This window comes from Dermacentor albipictus, chromosome 5, assembly GCF_038994185.2.
Source record: "Dermacentor albipictus isolate Rhodes 1998 colony chromosome 5, USDA_Dalb.pri_finalv2, whole genome shotgun sequence".
Classification (NCBI taxonomy): Eukaryota; Metazoa; Arthropoda; class Arachnida; order Ixodida; family Ixodidae; genus Dermacentor; species Dermacentor albipictus.
Genome location: NC_091825.1, coordinates 61,338,533 through 61,352,605, shown reverse-complemented (window position 1 = coordinate 61,352,605; position 14,073 = coordinate 61,338,533). Strand labels below are relative to the sequence as shown.

General features: G+C 43.7%; 1 protein-coding gene across 1 annotated transcript in view; it reads left to right on the top strand.

The window, feature by feature from the left end:
- barc (RRM1_TatSF1_like and RRM2_TatSF1_like domain-containing protein barc) overlaps positions 1–1,171 on the top strand; it is a 48,955-nt gene extending 47,784 nt beyond the window's left edge. The window contains exon 8 of the mRNA XM_070538413.1: positions 167–1,171. The gene's annotated coding sequence lies outside the window, so the exon portion shown is untranslated. The remainder of the gene's footprint in view (positions 1–166) is intronic.
- Positions 1,172–14,073: the final 12,902 nt, after the last annotated feature.

Here is a 14,073-nt window from a genome sequence, read left to right as displayed (position 1 = left end):
AGATAGAGTTTGTGACTTGAATTTCATGGTCTACGCTAACTGCAGCAAAGGCCCATCCGTCATTGTAGCGTGCTACGCCTACTAAGCTGTTCTTCGAAGCCCGTTCACGAGCCTTTTCCGGCAGGGCCTTCGCACGCGCCTGACGTCTTCCCACGTTGTCTTCCAGATGGATGTTTCGTGGGATCGGGGCGACGGGGATGCGCTCCTGCTGCTCTCATCAGAGGAGGCGGCAATAAAAAGAAAGGCAAGATACAATGGCACAGTATGGTGAATTGTGGCAATCTACGGTCGAAAATCGCTGCTGGATGCAATTTGATTATTATAATCATCATCGGTTACATTGGTACAAAAACTCATGACGATTCTACTTGTCAGCAGTATAGAAAGGGTTAATGATTAGGAACCAAAATGAAAATATAGAAGTGTAGAATCTAAATAACTGGGATAATTAATAAATGTATTAGGTAAATACGTTTTTTAAAGAGTGCACACACATGCACACATTAAAAAAAATATATGTGGCTCAACACAACTGGCACACCAAACGAACTGTACAGAATGTGGTTTGAGCTTTGGTTATGCAAAGCACTGAAAAGCCAATTTTTAGTAGACAAATCGAAGGCCATGCTCCTAAAAAATGTGGGAATGTCTTGTAGTCCGAGGCAAATGGTGCGACTGAAGTGTAAAGAACTCTTTAGGGCACTCATCGAAGCTTTGACGTGTCTACAGACACAAATTACGTGAGCTGAACTATGCGCACTACAGCATGTGGCATATTGGTGCACTATGTGCACTTTGAACTTTAAATAAAGTTTGATCAGCAAAAGTGCAAATGAACTTTGCATGGCATCTGCAGCAAAAATGGTAGTAGCACAACTTTGCCTGGCATTAACTAGTATGCACCAAATTCGGTCTCTGCAAACACTGATAAGAATCAACAGGTTGGTGGCAAGGTTGGTCACAGAATGAGAACGCTAAATTTTGCATGCGTGCAAATGTTACTTATTGCTTCGTTGTAGAAGCATAGGTGATTATTTCAGCGCCTAGTGTTGTTCGACATCGAGTTGTGTCACGTGCTGCTTGAAAATAGGCATTGTTTCTTTGTTGTTGAATGGATTCATTGTGGAAACAAAATTGTAAGACCTAATAAAGTCTTTGGACTTATTTCAAATTGTTTTGAATGTTCGATTTTTTTCTTTGATTGTATGCTTGTGCATTGCAGCATATGTGAACAGTGGTACCTGACATAGAATGCTCCTTGAAAAAAGAAAATCAGGAGGAAAAAAGTAAATCCAGCAGAAGTTTTTTAATGATTATCAAAAAGTGTTGACGTCCTTAAAATCTGCTGGGATTTCGTTGAGCGGCATTTTATAGGAACTGACCAAAGGACGAAGCGAGGATAAGCGTGCCACGCATCCGGTGGGGGAATGGTGTGATTTCACTGCCTTTCTGCACCACGTGACCCACGCGACCTCAGATGGCAGTGTGTGGGATTGGCCCAGTTTTTTTGCACCATCACCGGAATGGCCCACTTAACTGTTAGTGTACACTGTCTGCACCGGCCCTTTTGGCGAGAAACCAACTGAGATGCCCCATACCTCGTGGCGGAAGGAAAAGAAAGCTTCCCTTTAATAAGTAAACATATGCACTTTAATGCATATTGTATACAGGATGTTTCATCTAACTGGGACCAAGGATTTAGAAAAGTGGTTAACCGCAGGTGAATGACACCAACAATGTATGGTCTGCCGTCACGTGATGCCCCTTAGAGTATTTATTATGCTCTGTTTTATTAACTAAGATCAATTACCGTATTTACTTGCATAATAATCGCACTCGTGTAATATAATCGCAACCTTGAATTCGATTTTCTTTCTTTCCCGCGTAATGATTGCGCCTTGAACTTGTTGCAGCGATATGTCGTGTGCCAAGTCTAGCTAATGATTATCGCGCTTACCATTTGTCAAATGCTACGCGAATGACTCTTGAAGACATACCGAGTGGTCCGCACACACCCAACATTCTTAAGCAGATGCCCCATTTCATTCCTTTCAGCACTTTCCGCACTTCCATGGAAAAAAAAAAGCTGCAACCAAACTTGCCTTGGCTTTATTATTTGTAGGCTTCATAATGGTTTTGGTCAACAACAACATAAAAGGCACCTTTCGATTCTTCTCGTCTGCACTCGTGGGCACGCAACAAATTGCGAGCGGCAATGATAGTGGCCAAGTTTGCACTGATACATTAGGAGTGTACCCTATTCATACGCCAACGCTTGTAATGCAGCTAAGATATTTGCCCACCCTTAGCAGAAATGTGCTGTATTAGAACAGTAGTGAAGACAGATGCCGCAGTTTCTGCAGCATGCTGGCCACGTGTTTCTATGTCACTGGCAGCTAAGCGCGCCCATCTCTGTCTCTGTCCCCTCAAAGTGGATGTGGCTATGTTATTGTTGCAGATTTGCCGATATTAACAATATTATTCATTACTGATACGGAAGAAACTGTTTCAATGCGCTTAATGTAGCCTCGAGAAGAAAAATAATTGCGTTCGGCGCATTCAACTTGCTCCGCCGGCCGCCATTTTTGTTTTGGTGTCCCACACTGAACAGCGGCAGCCACCTGCACGAGACATTCATTTGAGGAATCGCCAGTCATTTGTGTGCAGGCACGAGTAAGAGCGGGTGCAAGAGGAAATCTGGGGGCTTTTCCTCCTTAAATATATGACCCTGCCTAGGTACTACACAGGAGGTTTCTTAGCACGTCTTGTAGGCATGTGTCCCTAGGAGTGCCGGCATTGCAGAGTGGGGTCGAGTTTGTTTACGCTCAGACGCTGGCTGCCGGCACGCTAAAGTAGGTGAAGCAGTCAGCTAAGTCGTGGCGGGTAGTAGTTTTCTCGCGCGTTATGGCAACGTACCTTGTAAATAACATCACAGATGTTTCTGTGGGATTAGTAACGACTGTAGTGGAGCCCGGGTCGCATATATTGAATATCTAGAAGCCTTAGCAACCACGGTTGAACTCAAGTGGCTGAAAGGCCGCCGGTAACGATGACTGACTCAATACCAGTGGTGCAGGTGAAATTTTGTCTGACGTACCTTCAGAGGCAAAGTTCTGAATGGTGTTGCAGAACTTGCGGGGCGCAGTAGTGCTGGACTTAGCATCACAAGTTGGCGGCTGGACGTAATTATATTTATTCAATCGTGCTTTTCACTAATTGCAACATTGTGCCATTTTTTTCGCAATATTGGCGGTGCCTCCAGGAAACGAAAGCGGCATAGGGGACACCAAACCTAGAACCCGGACTGCTCGGTGGGTTGGGGCTCGCAGAGGCCTGCTCGTGCCAGGCGTGTATAAGATCGGCTGTTCGCTATCCTGGACAGCCAATTTTTTATGCAAACACTCCCTGGCATGTTTCGGCTTCCGTGGCCCCAACCCACGTGTCACCCTACTTCCAGCTTTGATCCCCCCGCTACGGCTTGGATGCCCTGGTGATCCTGTGCCACCTGCTTAATCTATCGTCGCGACGAAAGAGGTGACCTGTGACTTATACAACATCAGTCAGAAATTAACTTGCCCGTTCAGACACAGCGATCACCAAATGGGGCGTCCAAGCCCACTGCCTCACCACGCGGGCAGCCAGCGGCGGAGTGTAAACAAACTCGACCACACTCCGCTATGCCGGCATGTCTAGGGGACAAATGAATGCAACGCGCGCTAAGAAACGTCCCCTGTAGTGCCTAGGCAGAGTCAAATATTCAAGGCGCGAAAGCCCCCAGAATTTCTCTCTCGTGCCCACTCTTACTCGCGCCTGTGCACAAATGGCTGGCGATCCCTCAAATGAATGTCTTGTGCCACCTTCTTGTTGACCCATTGTCATCACACAGCAAACGCGGGATGGCAAAAGGAAATGTTTCTTCTCGTGGGAAGTTTAACCCGTGTATTGATCGCACCCCTAAATTTGCGTCAATTAAAATAAAGCGTGATCATTATGCAAGTAAATACAGTATGCAAAATTATTATTAATCACTTTAGGGCCAAGTGCGTTTCGTTAGGTTGTAGAGGGGATTCAGAAATGACCGATCCAATTTTTTGTGGCAACGTATATGCTGCGAGGTGATTTTTTTTTTGGCGTTTAAAAGAAAGCTCGTGAAATATTAAATAAAACCGTGCAACTGCGCTCATGTGCCATCGCATTGCAGCGCTCTCAACTGTGCTTCGAGTAAAAGAACCGTGCGCACGTACTGTGGGGGAGGGAGCGGCCGCTGTTCTAGGGCATCAGCTTCAAAGTGTGTCAGCACCTTCCACGACAGCACACAGAAAAAACTGTGAACATGAAAAGACAGTTGAGAGTGCTGCAATAGCGCATGAGCGCAGTGACTTGGTTTCAATGCGCCTCGAGCATCCGTATAATTTATTTATTGACTTATAAATACCGCGGTCTAAGCTAGACCACAGCAGAGTGGTACATTTTCGTAGGAACGGTAGATTTGAACAAGGAAAAAAAGACAGCTAATATCAATCAGTATTAACAGGCTACAGAACACTTCAAGTTAAGTGCTCTTGAAAGGATACCAAAGATTTTTGTATTATAGCCTCGTTAGATAGGTTATTCTAATCGTTAATTGTATAAGGAAAGGAAGAGTCTGTAAAGGAATCGACTCATTGCTTTAAAGGTGTAATTGTTTGCGTGTGTCGGTCTTTAGTTACGTAACCTGCAGGCAAAGTCAAGATATGTGATGTGTTAATTTTGTAGTTACCATTTACCAATTGATAAAAGAACTTGAGTTTACAAACATGGTTTCTATTAGTCACTGGTTGGAAATGACCCTTTTTTATTAATTCGCTAATAGAGGGGCAACTGTATGAGTTGTAAATGAATCTTACAGCCTTTTGCTGTATTCTTTCTCATTTTTCAATGTTGGATTTAGTGAAGGGGTCCCGGCATACTATCAGCATATCGGCATATTATCACGGCATACTCTAACATAGCATGGATAATTGATTTGTAGCTAACTTTAGTTTACGTCTCAAAAAGAATAGCTTCCTTACAGCATTGGCTACAACTTTATTCATGTGTGTATTTCAAGAGAGTTCTAGTAATCAGTAATCTTAAATATTTATAGTGTTCAACCTCAGAAAAAACTTGATCAGCAGTATAATAACTAATGAGCAGGGGTTTCTTATTGCAAGTGATTCTCATGAAAACAATTTTTTTCAAAATTGATGGGCATTTGCCACTGCTCACACCACAAAATGATCTTGGCAAAATCCTCGTTCCCGCATAATTCTTGCATTAAAAAGATAGACTCTTGTTACGTTCTATAAGTACGGCCCAATTTCTAGCGTAATATTTATTTCGAGCATTTGCAATAAAAACTTAATTTGGCTGTAATTGAACCACACACATTAATAACTTGATTAAGGATCTTTTGGGTAAAGGCTGTATTTTGCCCATAGCCATTAAACTTTATATACACATCAGCCATAATGTTGCCTCTATTTTCACCAAGTTTGATCTCAGTGGCTGGTATAGTTCTTCCAGTACAGGTAGGTAATTTGCTGTTCTTAAAGAGACTGACAACTGACCGGAACGTGTTGTGAGATGTTGATGGAAATTAAATTACCATGATTTATAGTGAAAGAATTCAGCACGCTGTTTGCGATTTAAGTAGGAATTATAATTTTAAATTGTCAAAGAAAATCTCAAGAGCAAGTAAGTGGCAAGAATTGCCGATGAAATCCCGATACTTTGGATGTATTCTATGAGATTATTGTACGTAAGTCGACTGTTATTTAGTATAGCATAATTGCTGCTTAATAAAGCAGTTTGTATGTATTAGGCACTCGCTAATTATTCTATGCTTCAGAAACCAAAACTGCGTGGCTACGGCAACAGGCTGAATCCCGTATCATGTGTAAAGCCGTTGTTTCGTTTTGACTGGGTAAATACCAAAGCAGTTGAAGTTGAAACCACGAAATTACTTAGCTGTTATCACAGAATAATGTAACATCCCGGAAAACATGAACTGCAGGAACATCTACTTGATAAACAAAATCATACTTTGTTACAGCTATGGCCACGCTTGTCGTCTGCCTCCCAGTAATGCCGGCATATAATTGCTATCGTGCTCACCTATCACCATTTTCAGCATGCTTCCAGTCAATGACCACATCCTTACTGCAGATAAAAAAATGCTGATAAAAAATGTTCCCCAGCGTTTTCCGCATAACACTTAATGATTGGCCACTCTGACCGGGAAGCTTTCCATTGCACACAAAAAAAATGGGTATCTTGAGAATTGGTTGTTAGTTCCTTTAAGACACTTGTAACGTTCCCCAGTGCTTGCATAAGTAATTTATTGAAAAGGCTCTAATAAAGCACAGACTTAGAACTTTATGTGCATCGTGCCCATAACCTGCTCATTCTTGCTCGAAATTTAAGCAAAGTGACTCGTTTTAGCTTAGTGAGGGCACTGCAGCTGCGTATAACCAATGAAAACTGGCAGACGTCAAGGGTTTACGTACGATTTGCAAAGATCATAATTAAACTAGAAACTGAAAGCTTTTCCTGCACATCACCCTTAAAATTGCTCCCATTTCCACCGAATCTGAAATGGGATTCACCTGCCATTCTAAGACACTAAGCAACGTTGTGATGATGACGGAGTGTCTCTTTAGTAGAACACACCTGAGGTTCGTTATAAGTTTTTCTAATTTTTTCACTACAAGACCAAAGGAGCGGCACTCCCAGTGTTGCAACAATGGAGTTACAGCTCTTCGAGACTTCGTCAGGATCGCTATCTTCCACCAGAACCACATCAAGGAAACAGAAACGTTTCTAGAAACAGCGAGGACGTAGAGGTATTCTCAGCCTCAGGGGACGAATCCTCCGGCGACGAATTTTGGTTGTCTTGCATCACAAGGAAAAGGGGCATTTCTCGATACATCCTCGCCATGAAGTGTGTTTACTCTTAGGCCCATGCCTCAATGCTGGCCATGTATACTGTGTTGTTCTTGCCAGAATACTCAGCAAGCAGTTGGCGTGTTCTGAACTTATCACAGTGGAGCTGTCATACGCTAGGCTCTGGCAGTTAGTGTGCGTAGGCAAAATAGTTTGCGGTCACCCCAGAGCTAAAAAAGCGTAAAGCAAAAGCGTATCGCCGGGTATGCCCCAGCTGTGTTTAATCACGAGAGTGTCAAAACGTATTATGATTAAAAAAATTTCTTAATTCTTAATTTCTTAATGAAAAACAAGTAAAACCAGAATAGGCACTGTTTAGTTTGGATTGCAGTTTGACATCACCGGTTTTATAGGCAAACCACGTGACCTTTCCTCGGTTACCTTCAAACCATGCAGTGAGTAGGTCGAATGCAATGAAGACTTCGGAAGAGCAGCATGCCTACAAAAAACACCGTCGTGAACAGAAGTGGGAATGTGCATGGTGACGGTGGACAGCACGTAATATGGATGAAGATCGTGCCACAAACACCAAGCATATGCACCATTGGTTGTATCACCCCTACCGACTCCACTTCCACTGTAATTCTGGGTGATTTCAACATAGATGTGTCTCGGCCAGACGGAAAGTGGTTCGTGACATTTTTCTTAGAAAGGTTCGGTATTCAGTGTTACACAAACATTATTCTACCCATGACGCTTCATCGGTCGTGTACAAACCTCACATTAGTCGAGAACCTTTCCATTGTCGCCACAGAGCCACTGGCCATATATCATAGCGATGCCAAAGCAATAGTCACCTTGGTGACAAATAAATCCAATAAAGCAAACAAAGGAAGGTTAAAAATAAAGAAAGCATTGAGTATGCAATTTAATAAAAAAAAATTGGGAGAAAACAAAATTCATTCTGGTATGTCTTATTTTTTTATGAACATACTTATTATCAGCATATTTATCATCATATATACAGCTCCGCGGGTAATCCACCTTCAAAGAGTGGAATGGCTCTGAATGTTTCTTCAAAGCTTTGTTCCGAATGAAATTAAGCACGTGATACTACGCCGGGCGGCGCGCTTTATTTGCTCGAAATATAGAAGGACAGACTCAGTTTCGGCGATGTTAAAGTCTTGCGGTCTTGAACTATTGGAAAATCGGTGCAAGAAGCAGAGAGTAAAAACGTTATTTCAAATAATTCATGGTGAACTAAAAATTAATAAAGAGTTGTACTTAAAACCTCCAGGCAGACTGAGCTCCCGCTTAAGTCATAGTGAAGCTATTAAACCGTACTTGTCCCGAACCAATGCCTTTCGTTGTTCGTTCTTCCCAGATTCAATAGAGCTGTGGAACAAGCTGCCCGCAGAAATTGTTCGCAGTTCTGATACTGCATTGTTTACAAATGCAATCAATGTTCTTTACTAAAACTGTACCATGCGGATATTGTGAAGTGTTTTTCTTTTCTTTTTTTTCTCTTTTTCCTTTTTTTCTGTTTGTGTGCGTGCGGCAGCTGGTTGAACATTTGAATACATGCCTTACAGTCTGTATATAGTATCTTGTATTGTATCCGTAGGACACTGTAGTGTATGTGCATATTTCTTTTGTATTTGGCTGTTTTGTATGAACGTATATGTAACATCCCTCCCTGTTATAACCCTCAACTGAGAGTTGACAGTATTTCTAAATAAATAAATAAAATAAACACCAGAAGAAACATACTGCCCATTGATGGGAGCCTGCTGGGTACACAGCACAATATGAAGCAGCCGGACAACATCAAAGTTTTATGTTATATACCTGAGGTAAAACACAGGGAATGCGGGAGATGGAAATTCAAGATGACGAGCAATACGTGAACAAGGTGAATGCAGGAACCAACATTTCAACAAGTGGACTTGTCTTCTTCAAGGCCTTGAAGAAGACAAGTCTACTTGTCGAAACGTTGGCTCCTGCATTCACCTTGTTCACGTTTTGCTCATCATACCTGAGGTAAGTGTCACCACAACTGGCATCATCTATGATATTCCATTTTTTTTACTTTAATTCTGTTTATTTAGTCTCCGTGAAATGTAGAGGCATGAGAGAGAGGAGGATATAAGGAGCAAAACCACCGGAACAACTTGAAAAAAAAATTAAATTATGGGGTTTTATGTGCCAAAACCACTTTCTGATTATGAGGCACGCCGTAGTGGAGGACTCCGGAAATTTCGACCACCTGGGGTTCTTCAATGTGCACCTAAATTCAAGTACGCGGGTTTTTTCGCATTTCGCCCCCATCTAAATGCGGCCGCCGTGGCCGGGATTCGATCCCGCGACCTCGTGCTCAGCAGCATAACACCATAGCCACTGAGCAACCACGGCGGGTGCCGGAACAACTTGAATTACAGAGATAAATATACATAATGCAGACCTATAGCACTATGCATAAAGCCTGCCAATGTTGGCAGCCTGCACATTGGCCACTTCGGCAGCACATGCTGTGACGAGGTTACATTTAACGGTAACCTCATCCCCGCATATCAAGGCACGCCATTTGCAGAACATTGTTTGCTCATTTATTGCAAAATCACTTCAGTGGCACAAGTGCTGTAAGTTTGGACATGTGAACACCCTGTGTAGGTGCATGCCGGTGTGTGCCCGGTGTGCCGAGAGCCACACAAAAGACATTTGCCATACAACCATATTCAAGTGTTTGAACTGTTAGGGTTTTCGTGATGCCACTTCCAAAGACTGCCTTCAAATTAAGAATGAGTGCACTGTCTTCAAATAAATGTTCAGGAACAATTCTACTCGCAGAGATAGAAGTCAGTGAAATTGTTCTGCGTCACCGAAGTCACCACCAACATTCTTGCAGGCAAACTGCAGCTGCTGTCAAAGTGATGTTTGCACTCCCCAGTGCACTCTTCAGTTTCAGTGCCGCATACATCGGAAGTTGAAGGCCCATGGGAGAAAGAAGTTGGCAAAGCTAACTGTTCAGAAGGCTGGCCTGGCATTATCGCACGCACAGATCTTGAAGGAGACGCAGCATGCTATCCCAGTAAAAAGGTCAATGGGTCGAACTGGTTACACCAATTGTTAGGAATGGGATCCAAATGGAATAAACTAGAAATTAAGTGGAACGTTACAATGGGATTGTGCAATTTGACTTGACAGTTACAAATGGTCATGCCAATTGGTGCATAATTTTCCATTTGGTCTTCCAATTAGAATTCTTGTTGTTTCAATGGGGGACTCATTAGCACAGTGCCTTTTGAATTGGAATACTTGGGAGTTCTATTGTTTTTGCAATTGCAATTGGGGTCAACTCTTTGGAACATAGCTCTTCCGGTTATAATGTTTTCACAGCGTTATAAATCCAGTTAGTATTAAGCATTCTATTTGGGCATTGTGATGAAGCCAGCTGGTTGCGAATAAGTATTCTTGTGAGGCCAGTTGGTATTAAGACAGCTCTGTTTGGTCTTTGTATGTCCCAATGGGACATATATTTATCAAGTGGTTCAAGCATTTCATGTTGGAATCTAGAATTAGCAACTAGAAGGATCCTAAATGCCACCGGAACATAATGGAATTTGATCCAGTTGATTTCAGTGGGAATTGATTGATGTACCAATTGGTATTAATTGGAAGTCACACAGATAAGCAATGCTGTGAAAGAATAAAATAGTTAATGAAACTAATTGCCAAATAAAAGCACTAGTCCAGAAGAAGATACATTTGTACTTTGATATGATGAATGGAGAGCAGCATTTATTTAATCTGAGTTTTATAATCTGCCATAAAAATTTGCCTATATGTTTTAAAAGGCTCACCCTAGCTGCTGGGCCAGAATTTACTGGCATATACTGGGAGCGAGCTGCTTGCATTTAGAGTAATGGAAGTGCCTCAGTAAAGCAATATTCTGTTGTGCAGTTGCACGCATTCAGACACCCTGCTTTCTTTGTCTTTACAGAGGCCACTTAACAGTAATAATAATGTTTAACAGAACAACTGTGTTCAAGAACACGCACACAGGTCCAGCTGTGCACCAAATTATATACTTGCAATTGTAAAACTATAGAGGCAAATTGGGCAATCATTTGGATTACATTTAGATCCCATTGGTTTTTGATGGAAATCTAGCTGTGAAACCAGCTGGATTTTTTTTTTCAACTTGGCTACCATGTTGAGTACAACTGGAAATCTAATTGAATTCAGATGGCGTTTCCAATTCGTTGTCAATGGCATGGTCCAATGGGTGGCGAAAATCTGATTGGTCTGACAGCAATTTCTGTTTGGAAAATTTCCAATTGGGCCCACTAGAGTTTTTGACTGTCTTCCCCGGCTGTGACACACACTACACCTGCTGATGGGGTACCATTTTGAAGATTTACAAGTCATATCTGTGCTATGATTATGTATTATGACACTGTAATGTGTACTATAGTGTGCTGTTCTCCTAAAAAACCAGCACACTAAGGGTGCGATCTTGTACGCGTTCCAAACTCGAACGGAGGCGGTCCGTTCTTTCCGTCGCGAAATTGGCGGTCCGTTCCGTTGCGTTCGTCCGATAGCAGACAACATGGAATGATTGACAGCAAATATCATTTCACAGTTGACGTCATGGCGTTCGTCACCGTTCAAACTGACCAACCGTGTGCGGCTCGGTGGAACGGACCGCCTCCGTTCTATTTTGGAACGCGTACAAGATCGCACGCTAAGTCTGCTCAAAGTGCAATGTGTCTACTGGATGCACTGAATGTAGTGCTGGCATTCCTTGAGTAGTGCGCTGCTTTACAAGTTACCATCATTTCGTGCACCAAAATATCAAAGTGTCCAGCTATTTGCAGCACATATACCACCATGCTCCCCCTGTGGACAACTGGGTCGGCTGTCCCAAATGGCGGTAGGTTAACGTCGACGACGGAGATGGCTGGTGCGTCGGCTGTATGGCGTCGGTATATGTAGCTGGCGCGAGTACGCGCTGAGGGGAGAGACCACTCTACGGCGTGAGTCCCAACTGTCAGCTGGCTTTATTTTTCTTTTGCTTCCGCCCGCCTTGGCGCTGCTCGCCTTTCCCTCTCCTCATTATTGGTGGAGAGTGCAGAAGGAAGGGGGAGAGAATCCGGTTCGGAGGTGTGCTCGCGGCTCGCTACAAAACTGAAGGGCGAACCACCGCATTCATGGGTCAGTAGGCGCAGATTAAACTTGCTCAGCGACGATCCGCAAAATGGCGTCACGGCGTTGCTCATTGGCCATGTCCAAAGTCTGAGAGATGGGGGGAACGCAGACAGACGCGTTCATGTCTTCGACGTCGGGCGTGTCCACGGGGTAACGGGACATGCAGCCGGCTTAGATGTGCTGGCACACAGATTTGTGGAACGCCGGATAGGAAAGCTCCTGCAGCCACAAAGTCCACGGTCCAAGCCTCCCTGCGGTGTCTTTTAAGGACGGAAGCCAACATAGAGCGTGATGGTCGGTGACAATACAAAAGGACCGGCCATATAAGTAGGGACGGAATTTCGCAACCGCCCCAGAGACACGGGTGTAGTGGTGCTCCGTAGGTGAGAAGAGGCAGCTGGCGTACGAAATACCATGGTCACGACCACGCTAAATTTGCGCCAAGACAGCACCGATTATGTGGTCAATTGTATCAGGGTAAACCCTGTGTAGGGGCTAAAGCATCGAAGCGACCGTTGATAAGTGGGGTGGTGAGTCGTCAGTAAGGTCAGTAAAGTCGTGAAGCGAGAGAACGCGGCAGCTGGGGAGGAGCCCCAAGAAAAGGGCACACCTTTTTTGAGGAGATCTGTGAGACATCGTGCTATCGCGGCAAAATCTTTGACAAAGTGGCGGAAGTAAGAGCAACGGGCTACGAAGCTGCGGACGCCATTGCTGAATGCGGTACAGGAAAGTCCTTAAGGGCGCGAATTTTTCCCGGTTCAGAAGTGTCAACAAGATTGCAAGCACAGCTGTCTCACGGTAGCGAAAATGAACTTTCTTCGATTTTAGCTGCAGGCCAGCATTGCGATATATACCAAGAATGGCTGAGAGTCCCTCAACGTGTGCACCGAACGTAGACGAGAACACTATAACGTCATCCAGGTAGTGAAGTCAAGTTGATCATATAAACCTTTGAAGTAAGGAGCTCACCATTCGCTCAAAGGCGGCCGGCGTGTTACAAAAGCCAAAGGGCATAACCTTAAATTGATAAAGTCCGTCCGGCATCGACCGAGATCATCCAGAGAAATTTGCCAGTACACGGACCGAAAATCCATGGATGAAAAGCACTGGGCATCATAGAGGTACTGAAGGGTGTCATCTACACAAAGTAGGGGGTGGACATTCTTCTTTCTGATGCCATTGACGCAACGACAGTAAACGCGGAATCTCCACGTGCCGTATTTCTTTTTCACTAACACGACTAGTGATGCCCACGGACTTGACCATCGCTGAATGATGTCTTTTGCAGGCATCTTGTACACTTCTGCTTTGACGACTTGACGCTCCGACGCTGAAGCTCAGTAAGGTCGTCAATGAATTTGCTGAGCATCTCTGGTCTGGATACAATGTTTGACTAGGGATGTCTGGCCAAAGGGATGATCATTTAGGTCAAAAATGTCTCTAAAAGATTATGCGGATCCCACGCACTGTGGGAATCGATGTAAGCGACGCTTCCTGTGCCGCTTTTTTTGGTTGACGATAATTGTAGCGGTGATGTTGACGGCGATTGTTTAATTTCTTCAATGTTTCTTCTCACACGAGGGTGGTGAGTTGATATGAAAGGTTACCCTGCGTGTACCACTGATGTTTGTCTGCGTAGTACACAGAACACACAGGGGAAGGTGTTTCCCTGAGGCGTTGTGCGTCATGCTTCATAACTTCTGGGGGGTTGAGCATACTCGTTGCTTCACATGGCATAATGGCTGAAGTATTAAACTTCACTTTAATTGTGGGGTTGTACGTTCCAAAAATACAATGAGCTTGTGAGGCACGCTGTAATGGAAGGCTCCAGATTAATTTTGACCGTTCTCAAACGTGTCCCTAAATCTATATAAGTGCACGAGCGCTTATTATTTCGCCCCTGTCGGAATTGGGGGTTATTACAGAGAAATGCTAACTGTCTTGGAGGCCATGAAATTGATG